Source organism: Rhinopithecus roxellana, chromosome 15, assembly GCF_007565055.1.
Source record: "Rhinopithecus roxellana isolate Shanxi Qingling chromosome 15, ASM756505v1, whole genome shotgun sequence".
NCBI classification, from domain to species: Eukaryota; Metazoa; Chordata; class Mammalia; order Primates; family Cercopithecidae; genus Rhinopithecus; species Rhinopithecus roxellana.
Window position 1 is genome coordinate 15,796,438 of NC_044563.1, and position 25,420 is coordinate 15,821,857.

Genomic DNA, 25,420 nt, shown 5'->3' on the forward strand with positions numbered 1-25,420 from the left:
CCCAGCTTGGATCAAGCCCCTCCCCACCTTGTCTCGTCTCACAAACACGTTGTATTTTACTGTTGGGGGGGGCGGGGGGGGGCAGTGGTAACAAAATGTTACAGGCATACCTGGTTTTAATGCACTTCCGTTTATTGTGTTTTTTTGTTTTGTTTTGTTTTTATTTATTTTTGCAAATGGAAGCTTTGTGGCAGCTGCGCATAGAGCAAATCTATCAGCACCATTTTCCCAACAGCGTGTGCTCACTTCCTATCTCTGTGTTGCATTTTGGTAATGTTCAAACTTTTCATTATCAATATGTCTGTTGTTGTGATCTGTGATCACCGATCTTTGATGTTACTGTTGTAATAGTTTGGGGGCACTATTACATATAGGCTGCACCCCTATATGACGGTGGATTTAATTAATAAATGCTGTATGTGTTCTGACTGCTCCACCCACCAGCCATTCCCTTGTCTCTCTCCCTCTCCTTGGGCCTTCCTATTTCCAAATATACAACAATATTGAAATGAGGCCAATGAGTAACCCTACAAGGGCCTCTAAGTGCTCAAGTGAAAGGAGGAGTTGCACATCTCTCATTTTAAATCAAAAGCTAGAAATGATTAAACTTAGTAAGGAAGGCATGCTGAAAACTGAGACAGGCCGAAAGCCAGGCTGCTTGCACTAATTAGCTAAGTTGTGAATACCAAGTTCTTGAAGGAAATTAAAAGTGCTACTCCAGTGAACACACACATGCTGATATGGAGAAAGTTGTAGTGGTCTGGATAGAAGATTAAACCAGCCACAACATTCTCTTAAGCGAAAGCCTAATCCAGAGCAAGGTCCTAACTCTCTTCAATTCTGTGAAGGCTGAGAGAGGTGAGGAAGCTGCAGAAGAAAATTGGGAGCTAGCCAAGGTTGGTTCATGAGGTTTAAGGAAAGATGCTGTTTCCATAACATAAAAACACAAGGTGAGGCAGCAAGTGCTGATGGAGAAGCTGCAGCAGGTTATCCAGAAGATCTAGCTAAGATCATTGATGAAGGTGGCTACACGAAACAACAGATTTTCAATGTAGATGAAACAGCCTTCTACTGGAAGAAGATACCATCTAGGACTTTCATAGCTAGAGAGAAGTCAATGTCTGGCTTCAAGGCTTCAAAGGACAGTCTGACTCTCTTGTTAGGGGCTAATGCAATTGGTAACATTAAGTTGATGCCAGTGATCATTTACCATTTTGAAAATTCTAAGGCCCTTAGGAATGACACTAAATCCACTCTGTGCTCTGTAAATGGAAGAACAAAGCCTGGATGACGGCACATCCGTTTACAGCATGATTCACGGAATATTTTAAGCCCATTATTGAGACCCACTGCTCAGAAAAAAAGATTCCTTTTCAAAATATGACTGCTTATTGACAGTGCACGTGATCATCCAAGAGCTCTGATGGAGATGTACAGGGAGATTCATGCTATTTTCAGGCCTGCTGAGATACATCTATTCTGCAGCCCGTGGATCAAGAAGTCATTTAAACTTTCATGTCTTCTTATTTAAGAAATTGATTTCGTAAGGCTGTAGCAGCCATAGATAGTGATTCCTCTGATGGATCTGGGAAAAGTAAGTTGAAAAGTTACTGGAAAGGATTCACCATTCCAGATGCCATCAAAAACATTTGTGATTCATGAGAGGAAGTCAAAATAGCAACATGAACAGGAGTTTGGAAGAAGTTGACTCCCAACCCTTATGAGTGACTTTGGGGAGTTCAAGACTTCAGTGGAGGAAGTAACTGCAGATGCGGTAGAAATGGCAAGGGACCTAGAATTAGAAGTGGAGCCCGAAGCTGTGGCTGAATTGCTGCAATCTCATGATAAAGCCTTAGTGGATGAGGAGTAACTTCTTATGGATAAGGAAAGAGATGGAAATGACTCCTGGTCAAGTTGCTTTAAACATTGTTAAAATAACAACAGAGGATTTAGAATATTACATGAACTTAGTTGCTAAAGCAGTGGCAGAGTTTGAAAGGATGGACTCCAATTTTGAAAGGAGTTTTACTGTGGGTACAATCCTATCAAACAGCATGACGTGCTACAGAGAAATCTTTTGTGAAAGCCAGAGCTGATTGGTGTGGCAAACTTCACCCTCTTATTTTCAGAAATTGCCACAGCCATTATGACCTTCAGCAACCACCACCCTGATCAGTCAGCAGCCATCGACATGGAGGCAAGACCCTCCGCCAGCAAAAAGACTACTACTCGCAGAAGGCCCAGATAACAGTTAGCATTTTCTGGCAATGAAGTACTTTTAAGTTAAGGTATGTACATTTTTTTTTTAAACAATGCTATTGCACACTTAACAGACTACACTATGGTGTACACATACTCATAACTTTTACTTTCAGTGGGAAGCCACAAAATTTGTGTGACTCACTTTATTGTGATGTTTGATTTATTGGGATAAGCTAGAACTGAACCTGAATATCTCTGAGATATACTTGTATCCACCCAAATATTGATGAGATTTGGTGGTGGGGTACAAGAATAATGTCCCCACACCCCTTACAAAGATGTTCATGTCCTAATCGCTGGAACTTGTAAATACATTTTCTTACATGGTGTATTAGTCTGTTCTCATGCTGCTAATAAAGACATACCAGAGACTGGGTAATTTATAGAGGAAAGAGGTTTAATTGACTCACAGTTTCACATGGCTGGGGAGGCCTCACAATCATGGTAGAAGGCAAAGGGAAAGGAAGGCATGTCTTACATGGCAGCAGGCAAGACAGCTTGTGTAAAGGAACTCTCCTTTATAAATTAGATCTCATGAGACTTAGCCACTGTAATGAGAACAGCATGGGAAAGACCCGCCCCCATGGTTCAATTATCTCCCACCGGGTCCCTCCCGAGACACATGGGAATTATGGGAGCTACAATTCAAGATGAGATTTGGGTGGAGACACAGCCAAACCATATCACATGGCTAAAGGGACTTGGTAGATGTGATTGAGTTAATGTTTTTGAGGTGGGGAGGTTGTACTGGAATGTCAAGGTGCAGCCAGTCGAATCACATGGGTTTTTAAAGTGTCAAAGGGAAGTTTGACTTCAGAAGAGGAGTGTGGGGAGTGACGCCACCTGCAAAAGACTGGACTGGCCGCTGCTGGCTCTGAAGAGGGAAAGGCCCATGAGTCAAGGAAGACAGACAGCAACCTCTAGAATCTAGAAAAGGCAAGGAAAAGGGTTCTGCCCTGGAGCCTCTAGAAGGAACGTGACTCTGCAGACACTGTGACTGTACCACAGTGAGACCCATTTAAAAGGACTTCTAGAATAATTAAGAAGATAATACACTTGTGTTGTTTTTAGCCCCTAACTTTGTGGTCGTTCATTACAGCAGCCAAAGGAGACCCTTTTAGGTGTTGTAATCGTTTAATTTTATGTGTCAACTTGACTGCCTAGAGTACCCAGCTATTTAATCAAATCCTCATCTAGGTATTGCTAGAGAGGTCTTTTGTCAATGTGGCTAACATCTACAGTCAGTTGACTTTAGGTATGTAGGAGGGCCTTATCCAATTCGTTGGAAGGCAGGAAGAGCAAAAATGGGGGTTTCCCAGAAAAGAAGGACTTCTGTCTCAAGCCTAGAGCATCAGCTCCTGCCTGAGTTTCCAGCCTGATTGCTTACCCTACACTTTTCAGACTGTACATCCCTCTGAACATTTTGGTGGACATGCAAATGCGTTTCTGTTCATTTCACCTTGATGCAGTGGAAAGGGTCTGGGGCTTGGACTCTGGGCCCCCTGGCTCCCCAGTCTGTCTCTGTCTGCTCAGGCTGTCTCCCTTGCCTCCTGCAAAAAGAGAAACCATTTCTCAGACACTCTCTGGGATTAGGTGAAATAAATGAGTCTGTGTCTGTCTGTTTTTCCCTAATGAGCTTCTCCCTCGGGCTCTTTTCCCTTTTCCTTGGATCTCTGCATTCATCACTTTCTTTCCCACAAGGAAAGAAAGTATATCCTCGTGTCTTCCTCTGTCCCTCCTGCAACAGCTTCTCGGGATGCAAACCCCTCTGCCATTCTTTCCCTCTTATCTAGCCTGCCTCTGTCTCTCCTGCCCTCCCCCTGTCTGCCCCAGGGGTTCTCTACCAACTCCTCCATCACCACCACCACCTGCCTTCTCTCTGCCCCACTAATCTTGTCTAATTGCTTCCTGGAGTTAAGACAGGCACCATCACTGAACTGAGCATATAAGGGGGGAGGAAGGTAAGTGTGGGGCAGAAGCTCAGGGGCCATTTAGGGACCAGGGGGCAACCAGAGGACAGGGAAGGCCAGTAGCTATAGGCCTAGGGAGGCAGAGGTGAGTGTGACTTGTTGATTCCATGGTACTCCCCAGGATAGCTCTCTGGGGGCCCAGTCCTCCCAAGCACATGGCTTGTTCTGCAGTCACACTCCTAAATGCCACACCCAGGGTGGGTGGCTGTCCTCAGCCCCTCACAGGACTGTGATGGGGCCCATGGCCAAGTACCTCCCCAGAACTCTTGGCTATGTCAGGAGGGAACCTCATCCTAGGTCAACCTGGGCTTTTTTCTGTGCAAAACCAGTGTGCTGCCTTGGCCAAGTCCTCCACGGAGAGAAAACTCCTGAGGCCAGGGAACCTTGAGCAACGTTGTTTGAGGGCTTAGTTTGTGAATCTGTGAAATGGGGCTGATCATGCACGACTAACTCCTGAGCACTTAAGGAGACTGTTTGGCGAGGGCATGGCACAGTGCCTGGCCTGTTGTCACCAACCAGAGAGTGGGAGAGGCAGCCTTGAGGGTCTTTGCCCATTTCCGCTGGCCTCTCTCCCTCATTGGGGAAAGTTGATATAATAACTAGATGTCAAAAGACATCAAAAGAGGAAGCAACATTGGCAGAGCCCTTTGTAAAGAATGATGCTCTTTTGGCGGGTGATCTTGCTTAATACTCCTAGTAGCCCTGAGGTGAGGGAATTATTCTTCACATTTTGGAAATGAGAAAACTGAAGTTCAAAGCAGTGAAGTAGCATCAGTGCCTGAGGGTGCCCAGTTCAGAGCTGGAATGGAGCAGGATTCCAGTCCCAGGCTGCCTCCCGGAGAGATGGGGCACAGATTCCCATGGGCAAAGCAGGCCCCAGACTCTGTTTCTGTTTCAACAGAAATGCAGCGGTGTGCTGCTTGATGTTGTGCAAAACACACCATGTTCATTATCCTGCTTGATCATGACACAGCTTGCATTTCAGGCAGGAAATCTTAGCCTCACTTTGCAGACAGAAAACACCATCTAGAGAGATTGAATCACTTCCCTGTTTTCTGTAGCCAGCAGGTGGCACGGGGCCGCCATCCTCCAAGCTCAGGGCTCCTGGTTACTGCTATATGACCATGGGTACAACTGTACTATTCTTTGCCTCAGTTACCTCCTTGTCTCCAAGGATGTAGTGAGAATTAAATGACACACAGATGCAGAGAGCCTGGTATCATCACAGTACCTGCTGGGACCTCAATACCTGAGCATTTTCTTCCCTTTGGCAAACTCTTGCATCAGCCCCCCAGGGCAGCAGGAGCCCTGGAGTATTGCCTGGCAGGATTAAAGATATGCAAAGATTTATTGAGTGTCTACTGCTTATGTGCTGGAGGGTTTGGTGGTGACAGACACAGTGGCTGCCTACATGGAGCGTAATACTCCAGCACAGAAGGTGGGCAGAAAACAAGGTAGCCAGGAATTCATCAAATGACTGCATGTGGCCAGTCGGGGTGGCTGATGCCTTTAATCCCAGCACTTTGGGAAGCGGAGGCAGGCGGATCACTTGAGGTCAGGAGTTCAAGACCAGCCTGGCCAACATGGTGAAGCCCCCATCTCTATTAAAAATACAAAATTAGCCAGGCATGCTGATGGGTGCCTGTAATCCAAGCTACTCGGGAGGCTGAGGCAAACTGCGGTGAGCTGAGATTGCACCACTGCACTCCAGCAAGAGCACAAAATTCCGTCTGAAAAAACCAAACCAAACCAAAACAAAAAACTGCACGTTGTAATAAGTAGTATGAGGGTGGGAAAATATTTTTTAAACATAAGAAAGGCTGCCTTACTTACAGTGGTCAGGAAAGGCCTTTATGGAGGGGACCCTTGGGCTAGTGCCCTAAAGCAGGTGAAGCCGACCGTGCAGAGCTGAGAAGAGGAGGGTTCCAACTGACAGGGAAGTATGTGCAAAAGGCCCTGGGACAGGAATAGGTTTGGGCTGTTCACGGGTAGAGAGAAGAGCAATACAGCTGGGGCCCAGTGAGAGATGAGGCAGTGGTTCCCGCAGAGGTTGGCAGGGATCCCACCATCAGGTCCAAATGATAAGTTTAGTCTTTTCTTCTAAGTCTAATATGAAGTCATAGATAAGGCTTTAAACAGGAAGGGACACGCTATGATTTAAATTTGAAGAGGTGAGCCGTTTGTAAGCTCATGAACAGTTATGGTTGGAAGGATCGCTAAATCTGATCTAGCCCACCTTTTCATTGTGCAGTGGGGAAACTGAGCCCCAGAGGTGGAAAACAGCTTGTCAGTGTCACACAGCACATCAGGGCCAAAGCAGCCCTTGAACCCAGATCCTCAGACTCCAGCTCTAGTGGTCCTTCCTTTGAGAGGTTGGCAGAAGCCCCAAGGTGGGTACAGCCTCAGTCTCCTTCAAGGATGAGGAACCATGCCAGCAACCAGGCCTCCTCAGGTCCAACCGTGGCTGCCCCTTGCCCATGACTTTTGCTTCATGGCCACTATTAGGTCCCTTCATGCCAAAGAAACACACATGAACCAAGTTGGATTTTTAAACCACACCCTCGCTATAGTAACTGCAATTCTGCCTGAAACGTGTTTGACCTCATGTAAAGATACATCTGCTAGCAATTCTGAGAATGCATTTAACATTTTTGCTCTGTGATGCACAGAGCATTTTCTATGCATGACCATGTCTTTCTCTTTTGGAGCAGAGTCCAGGCAGCATGACCCACTTCGTGCAGACGGGATGATGAGGCCAAGAATGGCAGATTGACTTCCATGAAGTCAGGGAGGGATAATGAACGAGAGAGGGCCTCCTAGGTAAGCGAGGGGCAGTGAAAGGGAAGAGAAAGAAGAAACTGAGCAAGAAGTCCTTGAATTCCATCATTAGAACCTGAGAATCATTCTCCAGGTTCTGAGAATTATAAAATGATAGAGCTGGTAGGCCTTAGCAATGGCATGATTCAATCCATCATCCTAAAATTCCATGTAATCACATGTAAACAGTAAAATGTATAAATCTTCAGTGTGCAGCTCAAGAATTTTTATGCACCAAGTCACCATCATCCAGATTAAAGTATAGAATGTTCCCATCCCTCCAGCCCAGAAGGCTCTCCTATGCCCCATCCCAGTCAGTACTTCCCTTTTTCCTCCCCCTTCCCCAAACCCTTCCCCCAACCAGGTGACTACCATTCTGGCTTCTATCACCTTCAAGCAATTGTGCCTATTCTTGAACATTATATAAATGGAATCATACAGTGTGCATTCCTCTGACTCTGCCTTCTTTAGCTCAACATGGTTTTATGATCCATCCATATATATCCAATATCGCATATAGCAATAGTTTGTTCTTCTTTATTGCTGTGTGATATTCCATTGTAGGAATATATGACAATTTATCAAATTTTCTGTGGATGGACATTGGATTGTTTGCTTTTTTTTTTGGTGCTTATGATTAAAGATGCAACAAATACTCTCGTCCATGTATTTTAGTGGGTCTAGGCAGGCATTTCTCTTGGGTGTGTAACTGGGAGTTGAAATGCTGTGTCTTGTGTTTAGCTTTAACAGATGCTGTCAAATAGAGTGGGCATGTCATAGGACAGTCCTGCTAGCAGTGTGGAACAGTTCTAGTTGCCCTACTTCCTCACCCACACTTGGCATCATCTGTCCAGTTTTAACCAACTGTTGGGGTTAAGAGATATCAGATTAAGATATTTAACCAACTGGTGGGGTTAATGACATATCTGTAGTGATATCTCATTGTGCCATTTAATTTGCATTTCCCTGGTAGTAAGATGGTGAGCACCTTTCCGTATGCTTATCAGCTATTTGGATTGCTTCTTTTAGAAAGTGCCTAAGTCTTTGGCACAATTTTAAACTGGGTTGTTTTCTCTTTTTCTCTTATTGATTTGTAGGAGTTCTTTATATATTCTGGACATAAGTCTTTTGTTGTAGGTAAGTGTTGCAAATAGTTTTCCCAGTCTATGTTTTGCCTTCTTACTTTCTTATGGTGCCCAAGAATCATTTGACAAGAAAGAAAATGAGTATTTATTGAGAACTTCATTTGTGCCAGGCCTGGTCCACCTACCTCACCTTGCCTGGTGCTCACCACTCAGTGAGGCAGGAATCATCATCACCATTGCAGATTCAAAAGAGGCTCCAAAGATGTATTGAAAGGATTAGAATGTGGTGTTTGGAATTATCCTTAATGCCAATACTTTAGATGTATGTAATTCTTTTAGTTTATGAAGTGCTTCTCTGATGGCTGTCTTATTCCATCATTAGTTTAAGCCAGTGAGGTAGGCAGGCAACAGTTGTTGGAGAGGTAATGTCCCATAGACTTTTACTGAAGACTCACCCAGAGCAGGGGGACACAGTGGAACTTAGTCCGTTTGACCATTCAAAGTCGAATGAGTAAGACATACAAGTCAACATCCAATATGGGGTGAAATCATAGAGATTTATTCATGATTTACCCCTCTGAGCCTCAGTGTCCCCATCTGTAAGATGGATTTAATGAGACCTACAACTCATAGAGCTGTTGCATGGATGAAAGAATGATACTGCATGCAAAGTGCTTAGCACAGTACCTGGCACATGAGTATCTCACTGAGTTTTGACATGGTGTGTATGTACCAGGCTTGTTGATGAGGGTCCTGCAGAGAATACACCAGAAACACTCTCTGACCTCACGGAGCTTGTAGAGATGAAGAAAACGCAATGAGAGCACAGTACAATAGTGGCCACTTCGCTGTGGGATAGATGGGAGGCTTCACATAGGAGGCAACATGTGAACTGGGTCTTGAAGGATGAATAGGAGTTCATCAGGTGGGCAAAGAGAGGAAGGACATTCCAGACCAAGAGAACTGCATGGAAAGAAGCGTGAAGCTGGGACTTATCCAAAGCTACCTGGCCAAGAAATGGGTGAGCCTCTTGTCCGATCCCAGATCCCAGACCTGTGTTCTGTCTGCCCTCTGTGCTGTCTGCTTGACACTCTCCAGGGCATACAGTTGACAGAAGTGGGTGGGTAGGTGCCACCTGTGCTATTTCCACCTGGCAGGGTGAGCCATCACCAATGCCAGACCTGCGGCATTTCCTAAGGCAGCAGGGAAAAATGGGCTTCCAGTGGGGAGCAAAGCATCAGCTTGGGGGCTTTATGACTCTCCCAGGCTCCTGTTTCCCTTCCTGGGTCTCTGTTATTGCATCTGTAAGATGGGGAGAATAAAAATGACAACAATGACCACACTGATGGAACCTTTCTTTACTGTGTGCCAGGCACTGTGCCGAGTACTTTGCAGGTGGCATCTCTTTTCCTCTATGCAACAGCCCTGTGAGCGGTGGGTCTCTTTATTCCCATCTTCTAGATGAGGACATTGAGGCTCAGAGGGATAAAATGACTTATCCAGCATTTCACAGAGCCAGGAAGTAGCAGAATCCGAACCAGACCAGCTCTGTGTGACTCCAGCATTCTGGCTTGTAGCTAAGAGATCTTCCTGCTAACACTCCATTCCCACCGCCTCAACATGCATCTCTGATGTTTGATGAGTATCTGTTTAATGAACGTGGCTGTCCCTTCTTGCGGGGTGTTGGGCAGGCCTGTGCAGTGATGAGGGAGAGTGCTTGGCAGGGGCCTGCCTCCCCTGAGGCCAGAGCTTCTGACTTCCCCTGAACTGTGAAAGCTGGTTGTGGGGACACCTCAGGGATCAAAACACTCGACAAACATCAAGTCTAAGGAGCCCCGAACATTTAACAGAAACAGTCTGCTCTGGGCTGGGCTCTTCCAAGGGGCTGTGTGTGTGTGTGTGTGTGTGTGTCTTTGTGTGTCTATATATGTCTGTGTGTGCACCCATGCTAGGGCCAACCCTAGCTGAGAGGAAGTGGAGTTGCATTTATTATAACATAAACTAAGATAGGTTTCCTGCCCAGGGGAAATACAGGCTCTTTCCAGGTAGGAAGGTGCCCCTTTGTCAGGGAAGTTTTCATCCACCTTCTACTTTGCAGCCATTTGAGGAATCCTGCTGAGCACAGGACTTGCGCCTGGGAGTGGCAGGTCCTTGCTCTTCAGGAATGAACCCAGCCTATTAAAAACCATCATCTATTGAGTACCTACTGTATGCCATGCACAGAGTGGAGAACTTCGGGGGCTTTCATAATATTTAACTCTCGGAAGGGCCCTGTGCCTGCAGTATTCCCTCAGGCTGGTGGGAACTTTGTGGAGCACTAACTTCAGCAGGAAGCAGAGGAGGAGCCACTTGCCCTGGGAGAGGGAGAGACCCAGGACTGTGCGGCTCCAAGGCAGAGAACTTCCAGGAAATCCAGGAGGGCTTCAGGGATGGGGTGGCTTTTAACCAAGGCTCTAGAAGGATGGGAAGGATTCTGAAAACAGAAGTGGGGAAGAAGGGCTTTCCTGGTGGGGGCAGTAAGCAGAGGCAAAGGCCTGGAGGTGGACAAGCACAGAGCAGGCGACAGGATGGTGGCCAAGGGTACAGGTCCTGGGCTCAGAAAGCCACAAGTGTGAGTCAGGATCCCTCACTTAGGAGCTTTTTGACCTCCTGTGAGTTACATCACCTCTTCTTTAATAAAACTGGGGGCTGGGCGTGGTGGCTCACTCCTGTAATCCCAGCACTTCTGGAGGCCGAGGCAGGCGGATCACGAGGTCAGGAGATCGGGACCATCCTGGCTAACATGGTGAAACCCCGTCTCTACTAAAAATACAAAAAATTAGCCAGTCGTGGTGGCAGGTGCCTGTAGTCCCAGCTACTTGGGAGGCTGAGGCAGGAGAATGGTGTGAACCTGGGAAGTGGAGCTTGCAGTGAGCCAAGATTGCTCCGCTGCACTCCAGCCTGGGTGACTGAGCGAGACTCTGTCTCAAAAAAAAAAAAAAGAAAAAAAAAAAGAAAGAAAATTGAGGCAAAATTTACATAGCATAAAATTAGTCATCTTAAAGTGTGCGATTCACTTTGCATAACGTTTGGGAGGTTCATCCATTGTAGCACCTATCAGAACTTCATTACTTTTGATGGCTGAATACTATTCCACTGCATGGATGTACCACATTCATCTGCTTATCCATTCATCTGTTGATGGGCATTTGAGTTGTCCCCACCTTTTGGATACTATAAATGATGCTGCTATAAACATTTGTGTACCAATCTTTGTTTGAGTCCCTGTGTTCAGTCCTCTTGAGTGTAGACCTGGGAGTGGTACCTCTAGGTTGACCTTTTTAAGGATAGAGTATCAGTTTGAACTTCAATTTCTACACCTGCAGAATGGAGATAATAACAACAGCTGTCTCATAATGAAGGGAGGATGGGAAGGGATTTGAGGATTGAATGAAGTGCCCAGGATAGTGAGGGCTCAAAGTACCTTTTGTTGCTTCCCCGCCCGCCCCCCCCGATGGAGTCTCGCTCTGTCGCCCAGGCTGGAGTGCAATGGCGTGATCTCCGCTCACTGCAACCTCCGCCTCCTGGGTTCAAGTGATTCTCCTGCCTCAGCCTCCCAAGTAGCTGGGGCTACAGGTACATGCCACTGTACCTGGCTAATTTTTTGTATTTTTAGTAGAGACAGGGGTTTTACCATGGTTGCCAGGCTGGTCTTGAACTCTTGACCTCAGGTGATCTGCCCATCTCGGCTTCCCAAAGTGCTGGCATTACAGGGATGAGCCACAGCACCCGGCCTCAAAGTACCTTTTGAATAGGCTGTGTTAGGGAAGGCTGACAGGTTGTGGGAAAGGAGGATGATGGGCAGGGGTCTCCCATGCCTAGCTGAGCTTGCCCCTGCCCTGATTCGTTTGGCTCCTTGAGGCTTTCAGTTCTTTCCCCACCAAAGATGGGGCAAAGTGAGCAGATGGCTGGTACCCTGGAAACCAGGCCCCTTCCTTCTCTTGGAGCCAAGGAGGCTGGCTCTGCCGGCCTCACTGAGCTGCCTTCCCCCAAGGAGTGCACCCCTAGCGACCACTGATGCCCCATTTGCTGTTTGCTCTCTCTCCACTTCTTTCCTTCTCTTCAGAGCTGTTCAGGCTTGGCAAGCAGCAGGGGCTCAGAAACCAAATTAACAGGTAAAATTCCCATTCTCTGCCTGTTACTTGCCTGGCTGAGCTGCAAAGTCTGTGACATAACAGGAATTGGGAGTGAGGAAGGGGTGGGGGAAGGGAGCCAGTGTCAACAGGACTCATTTGAGAGAAAGAGGGAGCCCCAGACTCATGATGTGGGAAGAGGCCAGTAGAACCCAGGGAAGTAATCACTGGGGTACCCCCTATTCCCTCTCTTTCTTTGGAGCTGCCTCCTGGCATCTGTGGTTCTCTGACATCACATGGCCCATGAGTGGCACAAGGTGACAAAGGAAGACATCAGTGAGCTTTGCCCAGGGGAGGACTCTAACCATGGGGCTCCCCCCACCCCGCTGGCCCTGTCTCTTCAGCTGTACTCAGGTCCCTTTGGTGATCAGGAGGCAGGTGCTGGGGCCCAGCAGTCAGGCAGAACTGAGTTCAAGTCCAAGTGCAGCCGTGTACGCACTGCAGGTGACCTTGGGCAAATTCTCTCTCTGAGCCTCCGTTTCTTCATCTTTAAAATGGGAGAACACATCTCTTAGCTGGATTGTTGGTTTTGAGATCAGGAGGGAAAATGCATTGTACAGCACCTGCCTATGGTAAGCTCTTAGGATAGAGGCCATGGGTGACGGTGGTGGGCAGGGGGGCAGCAGTGACAGTCAAACTGATCTTTGTTGATTCCTGTCTCAGGTTTGACTCCTATTGGGCATTGAGTCCCATGCCAGGAGGAACTGCGTCTGTTTTCTTTGTGAGCTCCCTGTGTTTTAGGTGGGGGTCCCTAAAAGCAGGACACATGTGTGTGCCCCCCCTTGGCTCTCTCTCCAGTGTGTGCCACCTGTGCTAGAGTCTATTGTCCTGTCCCTGATTCTTGCCTCTCAAGTGGACCATGCACTGACCCTGTGTCTGAGGGTCCTTATATAGTCTCTTTGCTCAGCCAGACATGGGGGTTACTATGCCCTAAAAGATCAGTTGTTCCTAAATGCAGGCAGGATGTTTATCAGGGGAAGGGGAAAGGAACCAAGATGGTCTACAAATGAACTATGACAGATAAACCTCACCTCCCAGGAGACACTTGGGAAATATGCAGGCTTATAAAAATGCTCTGGGCCATTCCAACTTGGAAGGCAGAGATGCATCTAAAATCTACCAAAACATCCCTTCACGGGATCAAGTGCTCATTGCTTCATCAAAAGATCAAGTGTTTGTGCTATACTAACACCCTAATAAATGAAGGAGGGACTTGGGCATTGGTAGTCTTCCAGGGCCTAAAACAGCAGGTGGGGAAGCACCTTGGTGAAGAGGCAATGGTGAGCTATAGAAGGTTTTTGAGCAGGAGAGGGACATGGTCCAAGCTTCATTCCTGAAGATCTGTCTTCCCGCCTGGTGGAGGATGGAATGAAGGGGCAGCAGAGAGACTGTGGAGGTTATAGCTGGGGACTGGGTGACAAGGGATGAAAGCTCAGGTTAGGGATGTGGAGTCCATGAAGGGGGTGAGAAGGGAGGGGCCTCATTATGGAGATGTTTCCAGGTAGATGGGACTGAGTTGTTTTGGCAGGGGGGAGAGAGTGGAATTTGAAGGCCCGTAAGTCTGGGAGACTGAATGACTGGAAGCATTCCTGGAGGGGCCATTTCTGGGACAATAATGACAATAATTGCTACACAGGCCTTCCTCTGTGTCAGGCACTGTGCTTCATGGCTTTTGCTGTATTCAATACTCACAAGAATCCCCTCAGATGATAACTGCCATTGTCTTCATCTTACACATGGGGAAACCGAGGCACAGTTACCTTGACAGAGATTACCCAGCCAATAACTGGTAGAGCCAGGATTCCACTCCAGGCAGCTGCCTGCAGAGCTTCTGCAGGTAACCCCCACCCCACACACCTCTCCATTTACAGGCCTGCAGGAGGCTGTCTTTATTTCTGGAGTGGACATACATTTCCAAGCAGAAGCACTGAGAGGAGAGGACCAGGGCTTCACTTGGAAACTGACCTGAGCGCAGAAGCAGCACCTTGAGGAGGAGTCCGCAGCCCTCTGGGGCTCCTGGTTCTGTGTGGTGGGGACATCAGCCCAGAAGATTAATGAGAGGGCAGGGGAGGGAGGAAAGGAAGGAAGGGAAGGAAGAAAAATTGCTGCCCATTATACCTGTCCTTTGGCAAGGCCGGGTAATTAGCAAACCCTCAGCAATAAAATATTGCGTTTTGGTGTAATTGCAAAGTAATTATGTGGTATGGGTTGTGTATTAATCGTGTTGATTAATTACACTCAGGTAGTAATTAAACATCTGCTTGATAATCATGTGCAGCCTGAGGCTGAACATTTATACACATACACACACACGCCTGTGCCACATGCAGAGCTCCTTGGTCTCTGCTCATTGGGCGGTGTGTGTTTGTGTGTGTGTGTGTGATGTGAGTGTGTTTGATAGAGCCTCGCTGAGTTAGAGACCTCTCCCTCACCCACCATACAATGAGCACTTTGTTCCCCAGCCTCACCTGGAACACTGGGAGGAACTGACCTACGACTGGGGCCGTGCCACCCTGCAGCCCCTCTCGGAACAGAACTTGAGGCCCAGGTGTCTCCTGTCTGGCAGGGCTGCCAAGCCAAGCTGGGTTGGCACGGGGCTCAAGTGCTCCATACGTGGTAATGTGCTGTCATGTCTTAGAACTCACTGCAAACTTGGCCACCAGTCCCTTCCTGCACCCTCTGAGACTGTGTTTGGCTTTGAGGGTCCGTTCTTGGGCAGATTCCTTTTCCCCAGCAGCTGGGAGAAAGTTTTTATTGTAGGAACCACTTGGGCTGAGGCCCGGGTACCAGCACCGCACACCCATTGGGACTGGATTTAATAACCTGATCCTGAACACTGTGGGGACCAAAGCAGGATGCTGACCTGTGTGCAGGAGCCTATTTCTCACCTGGATCCTACCCTTGCTGTGTGATCTTGAGCAAGTCACTCCCATTCTCTGTCTCTGCTTCCTGGTCTATAAAACTAAGAAAAACTGAGCTCAGAGGCCTCCAAGGACCTTTCCAGCGCTGCTGTACTCAGATTCTAATTTGGTTTGTACTAATTAGGAATTGGAGACAATTTAAATTCAGTACATATGATCCTTAGTGAGTAAACAATTGGAAATAATTCCTTCCTTTATGACTTCCCAAAGACTCACTCATGAGCAGTGAGAACCCAGCAAAAATCAATAGCTTTTATTTTTCAGACAGAGAAATTGTAGGTTCCTTGAACTGCTGGGCATTGCAATTCATTGTTGTATTTTTAAATGTTATGTTTATGTTTATGGACTGCCATTAGATAATATGGATTCATCCTGAAGGTGGTTTTTTCATTAACTTAACTCATTTTACTTATTAGTTCACATTTATAGCTTGAGTTTAATAAGCACACTGTGCAAAAGTCATAAAATACCCTTTTTCTTTAACAATATTTTAAAATCAAGACTCTTTTCTGAGTCATCTCAGGTTTATTTGCTCATAACTTGCTTCTTCTGTGATTTGAGGCCCAGCACAGCCAACTGTAGCCTGTTATTTGACCTTGAGCTTCAGTGTCTTTATTTGTAGTAGGGGAAAGGCATCACTAGTTAATAAAAGTAATAAATTTTAAAAAGGAAGCATTCGACAATCACTTACTGTATTCAAAGTGGTTGTGATATATAAGCTGGTTGAATCTCACATTCCTGAAATGGCTTTATTTTTTTTCCCCCCACTTTATAGGGGAGGAAACTGAGGCCCAGAGAGGTTAAATGACTTGCCTGAGGCCACACATTTGGTGACAGTGGCAGAGCTGGGATGCAAACACGACATGTCTGTATGAGTCAAGCTGACACCTAAAATTAACCCTCACAGTATCTAAATCAGCCAACATTTTCCCTCCTACATCTGTCTTCCTACCCTCGGCCTGTCAGACTCAGTATCCCCCCACACCACCCACCCACCTTCCCCTGACATCACCTTTATCCCCATTCACCCCACCCCCACCAGGCCCTGCCCATTCTCCTTCCATCCTCTTGTTTTCTGTTTCCACTTGCCTGGGCTTCTTGCTGCTTTTATTTTATTTATTTATTTATTTATTTATTTATGTGTTTATTTTTGAGACAGAGTCTCACTCTGTTACCCAGGCTGGAGTGCAGTGGCACGATCTCAGCTCACTGCTACCTCCGTCTCCCGGGTTCAAGTGATTCTTCTGCCTCAGTCTCCCGAGTAGCTGAGACTACCAGGTGTGTACCACCACGCCTATTTAGTGTTTTGTATTTTTAGTAGAGACAGGGTTTCACCATGTTAGCCAGGATGGTCTTGATCTCCTGACCTCATGATCTACCTGCCTCAGCCTCCTAAAGTACTGGGATTATAGGCATGAGCCACTGTGCCCAGCCTTCTTGCTGCTTTTAACCTCCCGGAAGCACATTTCTGCCTTGTGATCTTTAGTGGCTCCCCATTGCCTGTGGATAAATTTCATCATCCTTGGCCTGGCATTCAAGGACCTTAACCATCCACCCCTTGCCTTCCACTTCTGTCTCACTTCCCACTCTGCCCCAACAGGCGGGCTTGGCTCATGGTCTTGAATACCCACCCACATGTGGGTACCCCTGTGCCTTTGTTTGCCCTGGTCTCTCTGTCTATAGTGCCTTCCACATCTTCATACATTCCAATCTTCTCCTTCCTCCAGGAAGCCTTCCCTGGGGCCTCTCACTCCTCTGAATTCATAATGATTTGATGAACCCCTCCTTAGCCACCTGGAACTACAGACCCACAGGCATTGTCTTCTGTTGCCCATAACAGTGAATAGCTCCTTTGAAGGTATAATCTGTGCCTGTCTCATCCTTGGTGCTCCTGGAATCTCAGGTATATAGCAAGTGTTCAGTTAATGCTTTCCAAATGAGTGAATGTTCATGTTCCTCGTGGTCTCCAGGAAACAGAACTCCCTGTCTTCTCTGTTGAATTCAGGACCAGCCCCATGCAAATTTCGGGGAAGACCTGTCCAAGTTCTACCTACTTTCAACAGCTCTTCCTCCCTCCCTCCCTCCCTCCCTCCCTCCCTCCCTCCCTGCACGCTTCCTTCTGTCTTCCGAGAATTGTCACATTTCTTCTTGATCAGTGACTCAGACAAAACTATTTTCCTCTCTTCTTCCATAAAACTTCCTTGTCCTGGGCACCATTTATTTGGTTTACTGCGGCGTGAATGGGCTTTTGGTTTCTGGCAAATTAATTCCAGCTATGATGTTCATCGTGGATAATGGTGAAGAAAACGAGACATCCAAGGGGCCGAACGCCACTCTGTTTTTGATCCTGAGGATTTTGCAGATGAGGAAACTGAGGCCCAGAGGTGGGGAAAGAGGGACTTAGGTAAAGGGATCTGCTGAATTCTCAGTCAAGGCTCCCTGGGGAACTCTCTGCTGTTTCCTGGGTTATCTTGATCATGGGGATTAGAACTATCACTCTGTTGGTGGTCACTGCACTTTACAGTTTGCATGAACTTGACCTAAGATAGGCATCTCAGCTGCTCTGTGAGGTTTCACTGAGGCTCAGAGAGGTGGGTTGCCTGCCTCGACCACAGAGCCAGTGTCTAGCAGTGGAGGCAGGGGTGGAATGCAAGTCGGGCTGTGCCACAGCTGTGCTCTCCCCACCTCCCCCGTGGATGCCAATGCTCACTGGCTTCCCTACCTGCTGGCAGCAGCCTTGTGTTTACGCCAGACTTGATCTACGGGATGTATTCCCCTGGTTGGAGCAGGTAGCTAAAGAGGGAAGGAGACAGAGCCAAGGAAAAAGCCAGGCCAGGCCTCAGTGAGAGGGACCTGGCCTCAAGGGGCCTGAGATCAGAAGATAGGTGATGTGGGCCAGGCCTGGATCACAGCCCTCAGAGCTGGGCTTCCTGAGCTGCTGTGGGATGACCAGGGCCTTGTGACTGTCCACTCCCAGCCCCATCCACCACTCAGCCATATCCTCCCCAACTGGCATTTCTGGGCCTGGACTTGGGAAAGGAAGTTTATTTGAGGATGACACACACGTGCGTTTACAGTGACACATGTTCACACGCTGAATCCCTCCCCCACCACACACAGATGCATGCCCACCCCCACATGCTGCCGACAGTCATGTGCATACATGGGTGACACATGCCCTCCTGAATGTCTCTAGTTCACGCTCTATTTTAAACAGTCTAGGTGGCAGCACCCCACAGTGATCAAAAGCTTCCGCTCGTAAAGCAAATAGGGGTTCAAATCCAGTCTATTTCACAGCTGTGTATCTGAAAGTTACCTAGCTTCTCCAGGCTTCAGTTTCTCATCAATAAAACGGGGATGATAGCACTGTTAGAATGAAATGGGTGGACACACGTAAAGCACTGACCACGGGACATTTATACTCATTTCTACTCAGCTCCCACAGGCAGCCTTGGCCTGTGGTCTCAAATGCCTGCCCCCCACTTCCACATCTGAGTATCTCCATGCCTGTGCTCACCGTGGGCCCATGGCCCACAGCACTCTGCTGCCATCTCCACACACCCATGTCTGCCCCCTCCTCCAGGAAGCCTTCACATGCCCGCGGGTGTTATCAGGGGAATTAGAGGAGGAGAAGCTCCTCTGCCTGTGAGTTATTAGAAGCACAGGCTTCAAAGCTGGCCTGAGAGGTGGCAGACTGACGGAGGGTCCGTGATCCCCTTTCACAGATGGAGAAACTGAGGCCTCACGCAGGTGAGGGTGTGCCTGAGTGTTCACAGCAAGTTAGTGTGGTGTTGGGACTGGAACCCAGGACTCCTGCCTGCGGGTCTACAGCTGTCACCTCCTTCTCAGAGTGAAGATTCCCCCCTCCATGGATCTGTTAGTTAGGTGGGTGATCTGGTTCTCTCAGCCAGTTTGAGGGAGCATGGAAGTTGGGGGAGATAGATGGAGGCCAGGGGGGTCCCCAGATGAGCCTCTTTATCAGATGTGTGATGGTGGGGTACAGAGAGGAGTAGGAGATGCTGGGGAGGAGAGGCCCAGAGTAAGGACTGGGACAGGGTAGGCTGAAGCAGGAACCATGGGCGACCCTGGTGAGCCTGCAAGGATGGCATGGCTGTGTATGCTGCTGCTGAAACAATCTCTGTCGTCACCTCTTTCCTGCAGCCGTTTATTTATTTCTTTATCATGCCCTTTTGGAAAATGCTGGGAATGCCACCCCTCCTGGGGAATGCACCCTCCCCCTGCTCCCCAGTTCACACCGTCTGGTGTGACATTCGTGCTCACCAGCTTGCACAGTGCTAATGACATTTGCATTTTACTGGCTGGCGAAATGTGGGCTGTGCTTGGTGATGGGGGTAAGGGGATCCTTAGGCAGATGGGAGGTTCCCAGCCTAGAAAGAGGGGTAGGCTTGCTGATCTGGGGGCCCACGCAGGTCTCTGAGATGCAGAGAAAGGGGAGAAGGTGGGTGCAGAGGGGAGGAATGTCTGGAGGAATTTAGAGATGCTGTTTGTCTAAAGGCTTGCCAGGAACACAAGGCAACCCAAGTCTGGTGTTTCACCTCCCCTGACATGCACATGCACTGTCCTCTGAGTCACCTCCTTAACATTTATTGAGCAATTTCTAGATGCCAAATGCTCCTCTGTGGGCTTCACGGACTTATGAAGGTCATTTTAATTCCTGGCAATCCTCAGGAAAAGATGCTGTTATTATTCCTATTTTACAAACGAAGAGTCTGAAGCTCTGAGAGGACACCTGACTTGCCTCTTCTGGAAAGAGGTTGCGCCTGTGGCCAAGGTTCACCTGCCTCCAAAGCCCATGCTCTTGGCCACTGTGGGCAACCTCCTGTTCTCTGTCTGGGCTTGAGCAGAGCCAGGGAACATTTGTCTGCTGAGGCCCAAGACTGGGTAGAGGTGGTAAGCATCCTCCCCCGTCAGCCGCCACAGCATGCAACAGGCTCCTGCTATGCACCTGGGGCTGCTTCAGCCTGACAGCTACAGAGAAGGGTATGGCCCCAGAGAGAGGCCTCAGCATGAGTCAGGAGAGACCCAGAGTTTAGGCCTTGCTCTGCCATCAACTCGCTTTGTGACTTTGAGCAAGTCAGTGCCCCTCTCTGGGTATCAGTCTCCTTATTTGTAAAAGGAGGCCATTGGTCTGGCTGCATGGAGCATCCCAGGAATGCATTTTCATATGAGGAAGAAACTTCTCTCCAATCTGCTTGGACTCATGGAGTTGCCTTGCACTCAGACGTACAAATTATGTTTTACATCAAAGCAAATCATGAAACATTTGCTGAACCTCCTCTCCCTTCTGCAAGGGGCCCTGTGCTAGATGCAGGGATTATGATGCTTATGTATTTTTACTCAGCACACGCATACATGGGCACATGCATACCTTTGTGTCTTAGAATTATTTCCAGGCTACTTCAGTCAGATCTAGATGTTGAGTCCCCAATCCTGATGCTCACCTGCAGGCTCCTGCAGTCTTGGTTTTATGGCTTCGCCTCCTGCAGGGCCAGGAGAGCCCTTCAAACAGAAAGAAGAGACCTCAGCTCAGGCAGGTAATCATGGCTGCCTCTGCTTCCCTCTCACAGGTGAGCATCTCCTGGACAACGTCAAGCTTCAGATGAGCTGAGCTTCTAATACTACCATCAAAGCAACTGGAACCCCTTGAATTTGATTTCCGGAGACGCGGGCATAATCCTTTTGCAGACGTCTCAACGCTGGCTCTCCAGGTAACGGAGTTTAGGCTTGTTCAGCAAGGGGATTTTCGCTACTTTTGTTGTTGCTGTTGTTGTTGCTAAGGGTGACCATCAGCAGGGCACCTGTCATTCTCTATCATTCATTCTCTTTCATGCATTAGTGTCTGTCTCCCCCATCACACCAAAGGTGCATGGGCAGGAGTGTAAGGGGTGCAGATAGTGTGAGTGGATCTGAGCCAAGGTTGCTGGGGTTTCACTAGATTAGCCAAAAAGATAACCCTCGGAGGGGCCAGACAGCTGAGAAGGCCGAGGTACACGCTAGCCCACCAGGTTGCTGGCCCATGCCCCTCAAGCTCAGCTGGGGAAGGGTGGAGCTGTTGCGCCCAGGTAAGCAAGAACCAGTGGTGGGTCAGAAGTAAAGGTTGGCTGCAGTGGGTGGTGAGAGGGCAAAGGCTGAGCTGAGGTCAGATGCTGCATCATTTGGGAGCCAACACTCAAACTGGATTAAGCAAGATAGGCCATTTATTAGCTTTTTTTATTGTTTTCTAATATATTGGCGATATGGGGCCTATTTATTGGTTTCAAGGCAGGCAGGGCTGAAGCCAGGGCTCAAATGATGCTGTTAGGACCATGTCTCACTACATCCGTGTCCTCTGCCTCCCTCCTTGTGAGTTTCAGTCCTCGGCAGCCACTCTCCATGTGGCAGCAGGGCAGGGACATGCAGCTGCAGACTGACGTCTTGCTCATTTCAAATCCAGTGGAAGGAGAGCTTCTTTTTCCTAGGAGTTCCAACAAAAATCCCAAAGTCAAGGCTTATTGGATGGTCTTGGGTCACATGACCACCTCTGAGCAATCACTGAAACCTGGAGGACAAGCTATGCTGACTGGCCAGACTGGGTCAGTCTGGGGGTGGGGGGGATTGTGGGGGGAGTGGGGGAGTTGTAGGGGGGTTGGGGGGAGGGGGGGTTTGTGGGGGGATTAGGGGTGTGTGGGGGGATTGGGGGATCGGGGCGGGGTGGGGGTTTGTGGGGGAGGGTGGTAGGTGTCCTGAGTTGGAGAAGTCAGCCTGCATGCATGAGGGGATGAACTTCCAAGGGAAAATCCAGGCATTGTTTTTAGAAAAAGGAGAAAGGAATGCCGGGCAGACAAAGCAGCAGATTCTTCCTACTGGTGTCATGGTGGGAGTCAGGGGCAGGGGCAATAAAGCACCCAGATGGTTGCATGTGCCCCAGTTGGGGTCGTTCCTGTGATTTATGGTACCAGGGTTGGCCTCTCTCTAAGTGCCTCATTTTTAGTGAATCCAGTATCTGAAAGCCCAACTTTCTCTCTCTCACACACACACACACACACAAACACACACACACACCCCATGCCTCTGATGGATCTGCAAGTGGTACTTCACATTCCAAAAAGATTGTTCCAGAAGGTCCTTCTCATAAAGAGTCCCTGTACTCTCTGATGGCCGCCCCACTATTTCAGCCACCCCAGCACCTGGCTGCCTTGAGTAGACCTCCACTCGCTGGGAAGGCCTGTTCCTTCTTCCCCCCACCTCCACTCCTTCTTGACTTGGGGGAGTTTCTTGTGCCTCTTTAGGGTTTATTTGCCCTAAACGGGCCACTTCCCAGAAGACCAGCCGCAGCCTTGCTTTTCCGAAGCCCCTTAGAGGGACAGGGGAGTAGAGGGGGACGGCCACTGGTTGAGTGGAGGCTCTGCCTCTGGGGGCACGAGGGTACACGTGGCCAGGCCAGCCCTGCAGCCCTGCTGCCCTCCACCGTGGCAGCTCTGTCCTGCATTTAGGGTGAGATGTGTGATTTCATTTGAGCAAATATTCCTCTGCATAAAAAATACTGAAAACCACAGCTTGTGATGCTGCCTCCCTGGCAGATATGGCCAGGCACTTTGTCAGATCTGCCCTTTGCTTGGTTTTGGTCAACCACAAACCTCTTGGCCCTCCCCCAGTCTCTCTCTCCATCTGTGTCTCGCCTGTGGGCTCCAAAGCTGTGACTCACCATGCAGCCAGCTCAGCGCTCAGCACCACCCTGCCTTATATGGTGAGCTCAGCACCTCAGGGTCAATGAGTATTAATTCATTTATTCAGCCAATGGCTGTTGAGTGCCTACCATGTGCCAGGAGCTGTTTTAGATGCTGGGGATTGAGGGTGAGCAAAGCCCAAAGGTCCCTGTCCTCAGGGATCCCTGCCCTCTCCTCTGGGAGATTTCCTGAGGACAGGACCCTCCTCTGGGTGTCTTGCCCCCAACCTCTCGCCTGATGTCTCACACAGTGCTAAACCATAACTGGGCTGGCTTGGTAGATATGTCAGTCAGTTACTTTCTACACCATTTTGTAAAGTTCCCACCTGTGCCTGATGCAGCAGAAATAGCAGAATGACTTGGTTCTCACCCTTTAGGACTTAGGGTGTAAAGTGCCACTCGTCATGGCCCTGGGGAGGAGGAAGGGCAACTGTTAGAGATCTGTATGCAGACCTGCTCCTGGAGTGTGCACCTGTTCATAAAACGAATCATACAAGCTCCACTTCCCAGGCATTCTTCATTCATTCAGAGGCACTCAACAGCCACCTCAGAGGCCAGCTCTAAGGGAGACGATCAAAGTCAAGACATCCAAGGTAAAGAATGGGAGGGTACAGAGCAGAAATAGAAAAGAAGGCTTGGGGGTTCAGAGGCCAGAAGGAGATGTTACCGCTGCACAGTGGTGGTGTAAAATCAGGGGATGCAAGGCCTGAGCCTAGATATGGGCCTAGAGCTGAGCCTAGATATGGGCCAGGTGAGGACGCTAGACAGGAAATTTGGGAGGAAGACACAGTGAGAGCAAAGGCCTGGCAGTGGGACCCTGAGGCTTGGAAGACTGTGCCAGGCAGGAAGCCAGATGAACTCGGTTAGCCTTCTTTCCTGCAGGCCTCCAAGCTTGGCCGTGCTGGGCCTGGGGCCATCTTGTCTTCAAGGCTGCTTTCAATTACAGCTTGGGTGGGGAGTTTAGTAGCTCCTCCCTTTTCCTTTTGTCTTCTTCTTCCCTGGAAAAGGGAGTTTTGGAGGGCCCTTTCAAAGAGATGGTGCTGCACAAAGACCAGGAGTTCTTAATCCTCTCATTCCTGAGATACTTTACAGAGCTTAGGGCTCATTTTCACTAGAGCATTGCAAGCAGCCACCCTCGTGGCAGACCCTGGGCTGGAAGTTGGGAGACTTGGGTCCCGGCTGTGCTACTGATGTCCTTAGCCTCCTGGCCTGTAGTTTATCAAGCTCCTTCCAGCTTGAAACATTGTATTCCATGTCAGACCTGGATTCAGATCTGAGCTCTGCCAGCAGTACAGCCTCAGTATTCTTATATGTAAGTTAGGGATAATGATAGTACACTTCTCATAAGACTGTGTGAAGATGAAAGGAAATACTTGAATGACAGAAAGTGCTTAACAGAACACCTGCCAGGGATCAGCATTCAGTGTAGTACTGATGCTACAGGTGTTGTTATTATTTATATTTCAATCGTATTAATGTAACTCTGTGGGAGTCTTCAGTGTATAGGTGCCTGTTGGTCCATGTCCCAAAAAACTCGGTGATGGGGGCCAGGCGCGGTGGCTCACGCCTGTAATCCCAGCATTTTGGGAGGCTGAGGCGGGCAGATTGCAAGGTCGGGAGTTCGAGAGCAGCCTGACCAATGTAGTGAAACCCTGTCTCTACTAAAAGTACAAAAATTAGCTAGGTGTGGTGGCATTCACCTGTAGTCCCAGCTACTTGGGAGGCTGAGGTGGGAGAATTGCTTGAACCTGGGAGGCGGAGGTTGCAGTGAGCCAAGACCACACCACTGAACTCCAGCCTGGGTGACAGAGTGAGACAACGTCTCAAAAAAAAAAAACCAAAAAAAAAAAACTTGGTGATGGGATGGGACGTCACACCCCTCCCATCTCCAAATAGTGATGGGGTTGGGGCCACCTTACCTAGAATCACATTTATTCGTTCATTCACCAGCACTTCATTGAGCACTTGCTTTGTGCCTGGGCCTCTGAGAGGCACGTGGAGTCCTATTGGATAGGATGCTCAGGGTCCCTGCTCTCAGCAGCTCAGGTCTTCAGGCTGAGGCCTTGGGGGGAAATCCGCCCCCCCGGCTTCCCATGGCACCTGAAGGTTTGTTCAACCCTCCTTTGCCATCTTGGGCCTAAAGCCTGGGTGAAATGCCAGAGAATCCACTAAAATGAACTGGTCTGGTGTTGCACGTGGACCTAAAGGATGGGGTGGATTGCTAAGTCCCATTCAGCATCAGGAAAACTGAAGTGTTTCAGGGGAAAGATGGGCTTGCCCTGGGCGCCAATGGCAAGGTCCTGTTTCATTTTCACCCCCCTTTGACGCTTGTTTGGATCCTGAACTGCAAAGGGTTTTGATTATTTCTGGAGGATGCCAAGCCTGCACGTGGGAGGGGCTAGGGGTCCAGTCTGCCCCTGTGTTTGCCTTGCGGTCTCCTGGTGGCTGTGGGTATCTCACCCTCTCT

General features: G+C 48.7%; 1 protein-coding gene across 5 annotated transcripts in view; it reads left to right on the forward strand.

The window, feature by feature from the left end:
- The window catches only part of TSPAN18 (tetraspanin 18), a 200,226-nt gene that overhangs the window by 108,267 nt on the left and 66,539 nt on the right, over positions 1–25,420 (forward strand). For 3 of the 5 annotated variants that reach the window (XM_030917945.1, XM_010371029.2, XM_010371030.2), the window contains exon 3: positions 20,816–20,956. The gene's annotated coding sequence lies outside the window, so the exon portion shown is untranslated. Of the gene's footprint in view, positions 1–2,173; positions 2,289–18,952; positions 19,113–20,815; positions 20,957–25,420 lie in introns of those variants that run through there. The other 2 variants (XM_030917946.1, XM_030917947.1) reach the window with 2 other exon arrangements.